The sequence below is a fragment of the Dermacentor albipictus genome, unplaced genomic scaffold (genome assembly GCF_038994185.2).
Source record: "Dermacentor albipictus isolate Rhodes 1998 colony unplaced genomic scaffold, USDA_Dalb.pri_finalv2 scaffold_24, whole genome shotgun sequence".
NCBI lineage: Eukaryota > Metazoa > Arthropoda > Arachnida > Ixodida > Ixodidae > Dermacentor > Dermacentor albipictus.
Genome location: NW_027225578.1, coordinates 4,314,291 through 4,329,371, shown reverse-complemented (window position 1 = coordinate 4,329,371; position 15,081 = coordinate 4,314,291). Strand labels below are relative to the sequence as shown.

General features: G+C 44.9%; 1 protein-coding gene and 1 non-coding gene across 2 annotated transcripts in view; one reads left to right on the top strand and one right to left on the bottom strand.

The window, feature by feature from the left end:
- The window catches only part of LOC139052473 (uncharacterized), a 95,191-nt gene that overhangs the window by 52,131 nt on the left and 27,979 nt on the right, over positions 1–15,081 (bottom strand). The gene's annotated exons all lie outside the window — the stretch shown is intronic.
- On the top strand, positions 8,596–8,668 carry TRNAK-UUU (transfer RNA lysine (anticodon UUU)). Its single transcript has one exon. It is a non-coding gene; the product is annotated as a tRNA-Lys (tRNA).

Sequence of the window (15,081 nt, the reverse complement as noted above, 5' to 3'; positions counted from 1 at the left end):
GCGGTTAGACATAGGTCACTCCTCCATTAAAACATCGGTGTGCTTTAGAGATACCCGTTGAAGGACACTATATATTGCGTTTTATATAGCCAGTTAGTTTCTTTCTTACGCAGAATATAGGTGCACATATTTTCTCATTATGTAAGGGTTACATCAGTCCGTTCGTAGGTGCTTTCATTTGGCGCATATATATTCACTGTATAAATATCCGCAAATATATCCACCGATATAGCGACCGGCCCAGTGGAACCCAGCACTCGGAAAACCAGGGCACTCAGCCAGGCAGTCATGCAAATCCGGGAAAATAAGCAAAGATAGCTTGGCTTTAAAAAAGGGTGGTAGTTTCGGTGTTAATGACCAAAACGAAGTCATCTCAAAGCGGTCTGCTGTACCACGTGCTCTTTTGTACGTCTACAGACTGCCCGAATGCGCTCGAGTTGTTTCTTTAAGGAGACGAAGACTGGCTAATGGCATTGTTTGCTGCTATGACCATGATAGCGTATTTAACTTTAGAGGCTAAGTCACATGAATGCCGAAGCTAGGCTAAAATTAGGCTTCCTTGGACCGTAAAAGTTGTTTAAAGAACTTTTTGTGAAGGAAGTCCTGAATAAAGTGTTTTACTCAAATTTCAAACCAATAAATGCAAGGAGTGGTGACGTTTCAATGTCAGACCATAGGTGAATCTTTTACTTCGCTCCCTAAAGATGAAACTCGTTGATCTCTTTCATTAGTGAGCTGAAGGACGCAGTGACTTCAAATTCACTTTATTTTGTTTTTCTTTGTGTGCACTGTTTTGTGATTTTGCAGAGCCTAGCACCAAATTTTGCACCGTATCATGAATTGCAGTAAATTCGAGCTGCAAAGCTGACTAAAGAAGGTAAATAAACAGTAGATATTGCAGTAGAAACTAAACTAGATACTTCACAGGGCGAAAAAAGGCACCCAGCCAAAAAAGTGTGAGGTAGTCGATGAAGGGCCATTATTTCTCATGTATGGGCTGTACAAGCCGAAACTCGACTTCGACAATACTTCATAAGAAGGTCATCTGTAAGATGTTAACGCGAAATCTTACATCGGCAATTTATGGTTTCCCAGCAGCGTTTCCACTCTGCGAGAGTGAGCAAATAACTTAACAGTAACGTGGTTGCATTATCTATATTGCTTGGCAAATTGCTGCCATATTGCTGCGACAGAGTTTTGCGAAAAGCTCTCGCGAAATCGCCACGAGCTGTGAAATCTCGTCGGGAAATCCTCGGCATTTGATAGAGAAAAATAAACAAAGGTAGTAACAAGTGAGGACGATGCAGGCTTGCATTCTCCGATAAATAACACGAATTGGCAATGAACTCTATCTGCCTCTGATCGTCATTTGGAGAAACAGAATCGATAATAGGCGCCTTTCTTCAAGCGTATGGGGCTGTGCAACTAATGAAGGCTTCTATGAAAGAAACGAAGCAACTTTCTCAATGAAGTTTGTGCCTTAATGTAAAAGCGTTTGTCCGCGAACTTCAGCTTCAATGCTCGAATGAAGCAGCAAGTATTGCTTTTATTACGTCCAATAGAATTTGTAAGCTGCATATGTGGAGCCACGGCACAGAACTGCTTGATCACTGTCAGCCTCGATCACGTAGACGCTACGACGGAGGTGTTGCGTTATATGCCCAATATTTGTACACAGATTTCTATGCACGTAGATACTGTGAGAATGTTGCAGCCACGGCCATATTTATTGTACGAAGAGCTGTGCATACGCTGGCTTGAAAAAAAGCACTGCGCCTTCAAATGAAAAAAAAAAAGACGTGCCATATTGCTTCCATTAGAGTTATATGCTTCATCTTTCCGGTCCCGCGATGCCGAGATGCCCGCAGCGTCAAGTGTACCAGTGAATCGGGCTCACAAGGATTGGGATAATCAGGAACCGAGATCGGTCGGTGAACGCGGCGAGGAGCCTCCGCCGAATGCACCTTCAACGCGCCGCGGATCGTTCAAGCCCAAACCGCAATTGCCACCGGAACGCAGTACTGCGTCTGCTCTCCCTCCGCCTTAGCGGAGGCTTCTTTTGCCACAACGGTAGAAGCCCGGTCTTTGATCGGGTCAGTACTAAGCTCAAACGCCTTAATGGATATGGATTCACCCTGTTTGATGTGTGAGCAGACTGATCGGCGTCTCCCATTTCCTTAGATGGCTACCAACCTCACGTCCAGCCTACGTGTGGCTACGCTTAATGTAAGGGGCCTGTCTGCGCGTAGAAGGCAACTGCAACTGAACCGCCTTCTACTAGAAAACGATAGGGATTTGCTCGCGGTTCAGGAAACTAAAATTGAAGACGAAGAAGAAACAGACAGAATGGTAGCGGTCTATCGTAGCAGATACAGCGTTTGCGTATGTCATGCTGTTGGAAGAGCGGGTGGATGCGTTATTTTTTTAAGTAATGGTATTGGGGCTGTTGATACTGTGTTCTCGCGTGAAAGTGGGCGTCTTGTAATGTGTGGTCTTGAATCGGACGGTGTGGCTTGGAGAGCTCTGTGTGTATACGCTCCGAATGCGATTGCTGAAAGGGACAGTTTCTTCTGACAGGTCAAGCCTGTCCTGCTTACTGAAAGGCGGGTGATCTTGTTTGGTGACTTCAATTGCGTCTGTAGACCAGAGGATAGGACAACAAACCGTTCCTTTCGGGACCGGAGCGCCGAGTTACTTTCAGAAATTGTAAGTGAGCATGACCTTGAAGATGTAGGCTTGATATCGACGCATGAAGGCCAGGCAATGTACACTAACTTTCAGGGAGGCAGTCATGCTAGATTGGACCGTATATATGTTCCTGTCGAATGTTCGCTGTTATTCTCTGACTACCAGACGATCTGTGTCTCTTTTAGTGACCACTGCCTAATCATGGTTACAATCGGTACGAAGAGAATAGCTGCGAAATTTAATCGGGACTTGTGGAAGTTTAACGATAAATTACTGGAAGATGAGTACGTGACTAAAGTAAAGAGAGAGAGAGAGAGAGACAAAGAGGAGGAGAGACAGGGAGGTTAGCCAGTGTATGTACCGGCTGGCTACCCTGTGGTGGGGAAAGGGGTAAAGGGAATAAAAGGAGAAAGAAGAAGAGGAGAAAAAAAAGGAAATTCACGCACTAACACGATACTACGCGATACAACACTCAAAGGCGATCGCACAATTCGCACGTCTTTAAAAACTTCAGCAAAGCCCTTAAGGCCTTGAGTGCCGAAGCCCGTCTGGACCAGTGTCCTAGAGCTTTCTCCTCTGTAAAGGGGCGATTGTCCAGTTTTTCGAGCGCGGTTACGAGCACTGTTCTTGGCACTTTGTAGCTGGGACAGTCACAAAGGAGGTGCTCAATCGTCTCCTCGCAGCCGCAGGTGCCGCAAGTAGGGCTGTCAGCCATTCCAATGCGGAATGAATAGGAGTTCGTGAATGCCACGCCGAGCCACAGGCGGCACAGAAGTGTTGCTTCCGCTCGTGGTAACCCTGGTGGTAGGCGGAGTTGCAGACAGGGATCCAATCTGTGGAGGCGTTCGTTCGTGAAATCATTGGTGTTCCACAGATTCTGCGTAAGCTCGCGGGCGAGGGAGCGAAGACTTGTGGCTGCGTCTGTTCGTGAAAGTGGTAGTGGTACAACGTGGATGCATATCCACGTTGCATATCAGGCACTTCGCGCGACTTCCATCGCATCAACTCGCCTCCCTTCCTGCCGCTCGACCTCGTTCAGCGTTAAGCAGGATTATTGCTGCCAACCACGGAACTTTACCATCAAACTTCATGCCTCCAGCACGACAATCTCTACCGCTGTGGTGCCTCCATCCACTCCAGGCTCTTCTTGATATTCCCGGTATCAAAAAGAAAACGGAGATGTCATCTTTCGCCCTCAAACAAACCATGCTTTCATTCCTACATGACAAACACAAAGAACGCATCCACGTTTACACGGATTGTTCTGTCTGCTCTAATAGTTCAGCTGGAGCAGTGGTAATTCTCGCACAGTCTGTCACCCTCAAGTTCAAGACGTCTCACGTAATATCATCGACGGCTACAGAACTCGCAGCTATCCGTGCTGCTTTAGAGTTTATTTGTCCCAAATCGTCACAGTCATGGTCCCTCTTATGTTACTCGAAGGCAGCTCTCCAGTGTCTGATGTCCCCTTTCAACCACGGACCAAATATGCAACTAGTGGCAGACATCCGACTACTCCAGCATCACGCAATCAACAAGGGGCACAACGTCATCTACCAGTGGATACCGGGTCACTGCGGAATTTCGGGCAATCATCATGCGGATGATGCCGCCCGATCGGCCCACGATGGTGACTAAAGTCAAGGATTATATAGCGAACATGCTGCGAAGTAACTCCGGAAGTGTTATATAAATATGGGAGCAGTTCAAATGTGATATTAAAATAGCCGCTATTGATAGACCATGTGCGCTTCGGCGAAAAGGAAAACAACGAGTTAAGGAGCTGCAGAGTGCCCTAGATTTTTGCTAAGTATGGAGTGCTACGAGCCGGGATTGTTCACAAAAGAAATTAAAGAGGCCAAAACTAAGCTCGAGGCAATAGACGGAGAAATGTACCGTGGTGCAGTGATAAGGGCGCGTAACGAAAAAGTGTGGTCTGGAGAGACGCCCACCAAACACGCGCTCAGTGATGAAAAAAGGTACGCTCTGTCAAAAGGGATAACATAAATATGCTATCAAAACGAAATCACTAATCGAATAGAAATAATCAAGCAGGCATTCGTCGAACATTACACAGACATATTCAGCCTTAATACACCGAACACTGACTACTTCAGAACTTCAGAACAGAATACCTATCGCTGATGCCGAGATTAAAGGACGACCTTGTGCACGCTCTAGAAGCCAGTAATACGGCTGAGCGAATTGAATCAGCGATTCTGGAGCTTAGTTCAAACAAGTCTCATGGGCCAGATGGTCTCGGTGCCTTTAGAACAGAAATGGCAGTCGCCCTTGAAAGGCTGATTAGCGAATTCTATGAAATATGAAAGCAAGTCCTCCATCCTTCCGACCGTCCCACGTAGTACTAACTCCTAAAACGAATGATCCGATTAAGTTACAGTCTGTTGAATCATACCGTCCCATCAGTCTAACAAACGTGGGCTATAAGATATTCATGAAGATTTTAGCTCGACGCCTTCAAAGTGTTATTACATCACTTGTAGGGCCACCTCAGACATGCGGCATAAAAGGCAGGACAATCTTTACCAATGTTCATACAGCTAGAACTGTCCTTGAATGCTGTGCCGGAATGTATGGGCGCGTGGCCATGTTGCAATTAGATCTGTACAAGGCGTTCGATAAAGCCGTACTCGAAGTTCTCTTCTCGGTCCTAGACCATATCGATGTTGGAACCGTTATTACAGAAGGTGTTAAAATGATGTACAATGGTTGTATAGCGAAGCTGATAATTAATGGGCAGTTAAGTGATGGTATTCCTGTGCAGTCGTCTGTGAGACAATGCTGCCCTTTATCCCCCCTGCTTTTCGCTCTATACCTCGAGCCCTTTTCTTTGCGGCTGCTGAAGAGCCCAAACACCCAGGATTACAATTTTCATAAAACTGAAGTTCGAGTCTCAGCATATGCTGATGATGTAGCAGTATTTTGTAAGGACCATGACAGTGTTAAAGCAGTTGTACAAGAGGCTGTAAAATTTTGTACTGCAAGTGGAAGTGTTATTAACTGGAACAAGTGTGTTGGTTTTTGGCATGGGAATTAGCAATACAAGCCTGAGACGTTTTGTAACATGCAGTGTGCGGTAACTCCAGGCACCTACCTAGGTGTCCCCCTCAAAAATTATCGAGATAGCAAAGAATATTGGGACAATGAAGTAGTGCGAGTGAAAACCCAGACCGGCAAATGGGGAGGGCATAAATTTTCAATGTTTGCAAGAGCCACCGTGTGTAATTTGTTTTAGTTGCTCAAATCTTTTATGTGATGCAAGCGTTATGTCTGACGAGGATGTCTGTGCAAAAGCTGCATAGAGTATTTGCGATGTTTATGTGGGCCTCAACATGGGAACGTACAAGCCGCAGTAATCTGTTCCATAGTGTATTGAATGGTGGGCTGGGTTTGTCGCATTTGTTCCTCAAACAGATTGTAAGCAGGTTTCTTTTTTGTGCGTGATCAAAAGATGTTTTTCTGAGAACAATGATTCAAGCTCGACTGCGCGATTCATTACCTGATTATGTAGTGTCGTCCATGCATAAGGAGCCAATGCCTTTAAGTGCTTTTTTGCGTGAAGTGGTCGCGTTATTCCAAATACTAAAAGCAAAATTTTCTAGTGAATATATGGCCGCTGTTACTAGTAAGAAGTTGTAAAAAGATCTTGTGGATGTATTCTTGTCTGTACCTTTGTATAGTACAGTATTTGTTTTAGGTTCAGAACGAGATGTTCCTAAGAGAGTTAAACGAATGCCGGTAAGAGCTTCTGTTAAATCTGTTTTTTCAACTACATACAGGCACTCTCCCAGTGAAACCGTGGCTGCAAAGCCAAGGCATTTTTGTACCTTGATCTGTGAATTGCTTTATATGCAAAAAACCGGAGACGATTGAGCATATCTTTTTGGACTGCCATGACGCAGTGTTTTTGTGGGATATTCTAAAACGTAGCTTTAAAAAGGAATTGCCGTTAAGTGCTTTCGGGATACGCTTCCTGCCATGCGCGGAACCAGAGGGAGTGCCTGTTGATGTGTTAATGCTTCTGTGCATGCACAGCGTGTGGCGAACGCGTATGGATATTAGGCATGAGCGCACTGTTCAGGCCCCAGCACATGAATACTTCATTGAAAGTGTGTTATATATACGCGAATTTTTCTGCGCACAGAGTGATCCTCCTGTATGGTTAAGTGCTTTGGAGAAAGTGACTAGCCTACATCGTTCTTATCACACCACACTGGTCCGGCATTGACTAGTTCTTTTTTTATGGCCATGTAATATTCACGTTGTACTTTCCTTTGACAAGCCGGTAATAATAAAGTAATTAAGGAAAGCCCGGATAGTTCAGGTATACGCGGACGGCAGTGCAAGGATCATAAGGGATGCCCGGCCTCGCCCTTGCTTTTCGCCATATTTCTAGAGCCATTCTGTTTAAAGGTGTTGCACAACGAGAAGATCAATGGATTCCGACTGCATATGCACGAAGTTAAAATCCTGTCATATGCTGATGACATAGCAATTTTTTGTGGCGATCAAGACAGCATTGTTGAGGCAGTCAAAGATGCAAAACTGTTTTGTATTCTTACTGGTAGTGCCATAAGCTGGCAGAAAAGCATCGGTTTTTGGCACGGAGAATGGGAAAGTACGCCTGCTTATGTGCAAAATATCAAATTCATCCAGAATCCCTCTCGATATCTAGGAGTTCCATTGGAACACTACCGCGATGCAAAAACGCATTGGGTAGGTGAAATAGAACGGGTCAAAGCACAGACGGTGAAGTGGGGTGGTCACAACCTGTCTATGTTCGGACGTGCAACAGTGTGAAATTTGTTTCTGGTAGCAAAGGTGTTCTACCTACTGCAAGTCTTATGTATGTGCAGAGTATGCGTGCGGAAGTTGCACCGAATTTTTGCTGTTTATATATGGGGATCGTCATGGGAGCGAACAACTCGTTTAAATTTGTTCCATCCCATGCGCAAAGGAGGCTTGGGCCTATCTCATTTATTTCTAAAGCAGGTAGTTACAAGATTTTGCTTTTTACGAGACCGAAGAGATGGCTTTTTGTGGTCCGTAATTCAATGGCGATTGTGTGATGCGTTGCCCGATTGCATTGTGAAGTCACATGCTGGACCTAAGGAAGCGATCAAAGGCTTCTGGTCAGAGGTGGTGAATGCTTATCGCCTCCGCAGTGCACATTTTCTCCCAGATTACTTGCATACTACAGAACGAAAGCGATTGTATAAAGACCTATTAGATATTATGTGCCCAGTGCCTGTGTACCGAGCTCTGTATAACTTAGGACGCGAGAAGGACGTACTGAACCGGGTGAAAAAGATGCCTGTGAAGGCGACCACTAAATCATTTTTTTTTTGTCTGCACACTGGTACGCTCCCTGTCAAGCCGTGGCTCCAAGAGAAAGGATTCTTCCTTCCTTGGGGCGTTAACTGCAACATTTGCCAAAAGCCTGAAACAATAGAGCACATATTCCTAGACTGCTGGGATTCAGTATTTCTGTGGGACGTTCCCCAGCGAACAATTAAGAAGGAGTTGCCGGTGACTGACATAGAGGGCGTGCCAAGTGATATGGTGATGCTCCTCTGTATGCACAGCGTGTGGAAGACTAGGATGGCTGCAAGAAATGAGGAGCTGAATCGAAGACCACCAAGGGACTATTTCATTGACAATATTATTTATGTGCGTGAAGTCTTAAAAACCCAAACAGAGCCACCGCACTGGCTACCTATCCTTGATCAGCTAGTGACGATCAAGCTTTGTTAACTAAGCTCCACATTTAAATGCGAAGCGGTTCCCTTTTTTGACATCACTGCATATGTTGAACTCAGAGATTGAATTCCTGCTTTGTATATCCTATATGTACAGTTCTCAAAACAGGAAATAAAGAAAAAAAAAGCCCGGATAGCTCAGTCGGTAGAGCGTTAGGCTTTTAACCTAACGGTCCGGGGTTCGAGCCCCCGTTCGGGCGATTCTTTTCAGTGTTTTTTTTACATATTTACAGCAATAATTTAAATTGTGTGAATTAACATATTGAATCTGCACTGAGGGTTAGGAGGAACGGCGCGGTGGAGAGCGCTGGATTATTTTGACCAATCGGGATTCTTTAACATGAACCCAAAGTACGGAGCACGAGTGTTTTCTTTTTTTAGTGAAGCGTTTAGCTAAATACCCTACAAGTAACGGCGATGCGTACAAATGTGTTTACTTTAATCCTATACAACGTGCTTATTCAACACAAAGGTCACAAATTTATTGTCTTCCAACTTTTACGTTCGTGCACTACACCGGTGGCAAGCTATTACGATATTTTTAATACAAACTCTAAATCAGACAAATGCACCATGTGACACGTATGTACGCAGTGTGTCACAATTACCACGACGATGCATGATGCTTATCGAGCGATGAATGGGGAGGAGAGGTGTACGCATAAAAAAATGCGACACATGTCATGCAACATCTAAAGATTTTTTACCACTTGTGTCGCAGTGTGACATATCCATTCTGAAGGACTGGCCAAGGGCGGACTCACACTCAATGGCACATACTGAGTGGCTAAATCAGAGGAGATAAAGTCAATAAATGAAGCGGTTAGACATAGGTCACTCCTCCATTAAAACATCGGTGTGCTTTAGAGATACCCGTTGAAGGACACTATATATTGCGTTTTATATAGCCAGTTAGTTTCTTTCTTACGCAGAATATAGGTGCACATATTTTCTCATTATGTAAGGGTTACATCAGTCCGTTCGTAGGTGCTTTCATTTGGCGCATATATATTCACTGTATAAATATCCGCAAATATATCCACCGATATAGCGACCGGCCCAGTGGAACCCAGCACTCGGAAAACCAGGGCACTCAGCCAGGCAGTCATGCAAATCCGGGAAAATAAGCAAAGATAGCTTGGCTTTAAAAAAGGGTGGTAGTTTCGGTGTTAATGACCAAAACGAAGTCATCTCAAAGCGGTCTGCTGTACCACGTGCTCTTTTGTACGTCTACAGACTGCCCGAATGCGCTCGAGTTGTTTCTTTAAGGAGACGAAGACTGGCTAATGCCATTGTTTGCTGCTATGACCATGATAGCGTATTTAACTTTAGAGGCTAAGTCACATGAATGCCGAAGCTAGGCTAAAATTAGGCTTCCTTGGAACGTAAAAGTTGTTTAAAGAACTTTTTGTGAAGCAAGTCCTGAATAAAGTGTTTTACTCAAATTTCAAACCAATAAATGCAAGGAGTGGTGACGTTTCAATGTCAGACCATAGGTGAATGTTTTACTTCGCTCCCTAAAGATGAAACTCGTTGATCTCTTTCATTAGTGAGCTGAAGGACGCAGTGACTTCAAATTCACTTTATTTTGTTTCACTTTGTGCGCACTGTTTTGTGATTTTGCAGAGCCTAGCACCAAATTTTGCACCGTATCATGAATTGCAGTAAATTCGAGCTGCAAAGCTGCCTAAAGAAGGTAAATAAACAGTAGATATTGCAGTAGAAACTAAACTAGATACTTCACAGGGCGAAAAAAGGCACCCAGCCAAAAAAGTGTGAGGTAGTCGATGAAGGGCCATTATTTCTCATGTATGGGCTGTACAAGCCGAAACTCGACTTCGACAATACTTCATAAGAAGGTCATCTGTAACATGTTAACGCGAAATCTTACATCGGCAATTTATGGTTTCCCAGCAGCGTTTCCACTCTGCGAGAGTGAGCAAATAACTTAACAGTAACGTGGTTGCATTATCTATATTGCTTGGCAAATTGCTGCCATATTGCTGCGACAGAGTTTTGCGAAAAGCTCTCGCGAAATCGCCACGAGCTGTGAAATCTCGTCGGGAAATCCTCGGCATTTGATAGAGAAAAATAAACAAAGGTAGTAACAAGTGAGGACGATGCAGGCTTGCATTCTCCGATAAATAACACGAATTGGCGACGAACTCTATCTGCCTCTGATCGTCATTTGGACAAAAAGAATCGATAATAGGCGCCTTTCTTCAAGCGTATGGGGCTGTGCAACTAATGAAGGCTTCTATGAATGAAACGAAGCAACTTTCTCAATGAAGTTTGTGCCTTAATGTGAAAGCGTGTGTCAGCGAACTTCAGCCTCAATGCTCGAATTAAGCGGCAAGTATTGCTTTTATTACGTCCAATAGAATTTGTAAGCTGCATATATGCAGCCACGGCACAGAACTGCTTGATCACTGTCTGCCTCGATCACGTAGACGCTACGAAGAAGGTGTTGACTTATATGCCCAATATTTGTACACAGCTTTCTATGCACGTAGATACTGTGAGAATGTTGCAGCCACGGCCATATTTATTGTACGAAGAGCTGTGCATACGCTGGCTTGAAAAAAAGCACTGCGCTTTCAATTGAAAAAAAAAAAGACGTGCCATATCGTTTCATTAGAGTTATATGATTCATGTTTATGGTCCCGCAGCCTTCGATGGTCCATGGTCATTAGCTCCTCCGTTTCCGAGCGTGTCATCGCAAAGGTTAAGTGCAGCAGTGCACACTGTTGGTATTCTTTCGATTCCTTCCAGTGGCAGCGAATACAAAGTGTCCTGCCAAGTTCGATAATGCGGCGGCAACTAATCACCTAGCGCGCGTGTGCGTAAAGACAACAGTGGTCACGAACTGTTGCAGGCACCCCATCGTTGTGTACTCGGAGTGCGTGTGTCGCCGTGCGTCCTATTAAAGTTTGAAGTCACTCATTCGGCCATTTACAAGATAAATAATAAATGCTGCCTGCGATATTGGAGACAGGGAAACGTAAATTTCATTTGTGTTCAGACGAACTGCTCTAAAATGGAAACTACTTGATCAATAAATATTTGGCGTGGAGGGTTTTTATGGCTAGTTGAAGTGGCGGTTCTTCAAAAGCTTCGCAGTGGTGTTGAATTTTTGCGACACTGGATATATGCTGTTATCCTGGAATATATATGTCCTATAAATGGTAGTCGTCCTATTGAATTTCTTTTTTTTAGCACGGTTGCCGTTCGTGACTCGCGCATACTGCCGTAATAGTTTGAAAAGGAAATAAAAAACGAGACTGTACTTGAACTTGATTTGAGACCGCAATGCGGTGTCATTCTCTGTACTCTGTTGCTAAGCATAATGTGGCCATTTATTGTGTTTTTTCAACTCATGTAATCATGAGTTGAATATCATAATCATAATCATGTATTCGTTTATTATGTCATGCAAATTAATCGTGTGGCAGGGTGATAATTGGACGCGCCAGATGTGCTTCTAAAACCTGTATATCTGCATATATGTACATGTGTTATAGATGCGTTTAATGTGCGTATCGGTTAATGTATACACATTTATTCATTTTTGGTAGTTCTTTTTTTCCCTCTATTGATATTGTAACAGTTTGTATGCTGCCTGTCCAACTCTGCCAGTCAAGCCTAATGACGCCTTATGGCGGCAGGCCTAATGAATGTATTTCTTCAAGAAATAATGAAAATTTTATTCCTAATATTGTTCATAATAACCATATTATTATTATTGTTATTATCATCAATCACTGCCATCACATAGAGGAAAAAGAAACACATACGACACGCAGCGAATTAAAAATTTGGAACACAACATATGGCCAATCCCCTACAGTGCGCATGCGCCACTACCATTGAGGTCAACAACAACAAACGCGACAACAACAGGAAAGCTTAATTTAGGACAGCCTCCACAGCTGGGAATGACCCGCCGTGGTTGCTCAGTGGCTATGCTGTTGGGCTGCTGAGCACAAGGTTGCGGGATCGAATGCCGGCCACGGCGGTCGCATTTCGATGGGGGCGAAATGCGAAAACACACGTGTGCTTAGATTTATATAAAAGTGCACGGTAAAGAACCCCAAGCGGTCGAAATTCCCGGAGTCCTCCACTACGGCGTGCCTCATAATCAGGAGGTGGTTTTGGCACGGAAAACCCCATAATTTTTTAGCTGCGAATGCGCCGTGCTAAAACGGGAAGAAGGTGCGCAGGCTAGCTCTAGCAAGAACAGGTGTGATGAGCGGGCGTTATCCAGTCATGGCAGCTGCTGGCACGATCGCGCTCTCCAATATCAACATTTTCCACAGCGGTAGCGTCAGCTTTGTGCCCGAGAGGTATAACCCTGGACTGCCAATCCGTCGGTCGTAACTTCCAATCTTCATGGCGGAATGAAAATATTGTTTCCTTATAATTTTGTCACAATGCATTCTGGGATTCCAGCAATGGCACTGGCGGAGATAAAAGCGACCTGAGCAGCGAATGCATAACAGCTATCGCTGTGAATGGCCAAATCTCTGCATCGAAGCTACCTTACATGGACGAGTTAAAAGCAAGAGTTATGCTTCCTTTCCTAGGACGCTGTAGGGCCATTTGATAATGGCGAATACCGACGTCGAATCCGCCATTGCTCTTTTAGTGCATGTCATCCTCTATAAAATTAGGCAATGATCGTTGTATGCACTTTTCTGCGCGTTCCACTCACTCCCCTTAAATTTCGCTCCGATCACTGCAAGTGGGTGGCCACGGTTTCTGCTTTCCGGGTACTAGGTGCCATCTAACGACAGTACATAAAATTACTACTTTGTTATTAACCGTACAATCCCTCGTCGTGTCTAAGAACAGCATCGCTCATCCTGTTTTTACTAATTAGCACAATCTCAGCCAGTAATCACTAGTTCATCGTGAGACTGAAGTGCACGTGTGACAGCTGCTAAATGTCAGCAGAACGCGAAACCCCCGCAGGTCGCACGAGATAAGCGCACAAACGCTGAAGTCGACTATTCTGCGGCAGCATAATGGCGGCTGCGGCCGAGAGTGTCAAGCAAGAAAAGCACGACTGCCGGAAGAAGAAACTCTAGAGGGCGCAAGTAAGAACTATAACTATCAGAGAGACTAATGAATGCCTGAAGCCGTGTGCAACGTAGAAGAGAGATTCCTTCTTGGTCAGTGGTTACCGTTACTCACCAGTACCCGTGTGGCGGTTTCCAAGAAGAGAACCCAAGCGCGAATCTAAACTTTTTCGTGACGGAAGTTCCTGCGAAAATTGGGAAGAAAAAACAAAAGTGACAACAAAGGGCTACAAAATTCCTTTTCTAGGGTGTTTTTCAATGCTTCGCGCCCGCTTGTCGTTTGACTGCTAATCACGGAAGTTGCATGAGCAGCATGGCACTGGAAAAAGGGGTGGTGGGGAAATTGCAAATACGATGAGACGAAAGAACCGAACAGCAAAGCAGAAACCAAGTGTGCTAGGAATGGTGCAGATAAGGTAGCAGACTTTCTTTTTCACCTATACCAGCAGTCTCATACGTTCGGCCCAGCAAAGTCGCCAATGGTCGCGTTCGTGTCTACGCAAGACCGATGCATGCATCTTGATTCCCTAGTGAAGGTGAGGGTAAATAACTGAAACAAAAGAAAACGAGAACGTTTGTGTAGCATAGCTCCTTTATAACTTTTCATAATAACGCCCAACCTAAGGAAAGTTAAAGGAATGAGCTTCCTTCACTGCAAGCCCACTCACATCTGGAACGAATAGCAGCTGAAGAACTACCCTCACCTTGCACAAGTTCAAGTTCCATGGCCGCTGAGCTTGCGAGCTGAAAGCTCGAATGGAATGGAATGGAAAACTTTATTCACTCTTTAAAGGTTTTAGCGGGTCGAGGCCGAAGTCTTCATTCTTGAAGCTTGAGTCCTCGTCAGCCATGGATGGGCCCCTAGTCCAGGGCTCCACTGAGCCGGGCCGCCTCGCACGCGTGCGCTATTAGAGCTCTTTGAGTCTCTAGCTCGCGGCTGGTGAGCCAGCTCTCCCATTGCTCCGCACTTGGTGTTTTGTGTTTGTGGAATGCCTGGTTTCTTGTACACTCCCATGTAATGTGATATAATGTTGGCTTAGCTCCACACCACGGACAGGTTGCGCTATACTGCGTGGGGAACATCCTACTTAGTAGGTGTAAGTTTGGAAAGGTGCCCGTTTGCAGTCTCCGCCATCTTGCGGCCTCCTCCTTTGTTAATGTTTTATGTGGTGGCGGATATTGATATCTTAGACCCTTATAGAGGCTTAATAGCTCTGAATGGCTGTTCCCGCAGTTGATCTGTGGCCCCTCTGGGGCGGTTGACGTTCCTGCTCGGCTGGTCATCCCTCGAGCTAGGCAGTCCGCCCCTTCGTTACCCCTGATCCCTGCGTGGCTTGGTATCCAGATAATGTTATGTGTGGGTTGTCCCTCAGCGATTGGAACTCTGCTGAGGATCTTGAGCGCCGTGTTACTTATTCTGCCTCTTATATAGCTCCGGCACGCCTCTTGTGAATCTGTTAGAATATTGAGCGATATTCCTGTTCTATAACCTTCTTCCGCTGCCAGTGCGACAGCAATTTCCTCTGCCTCGGTTA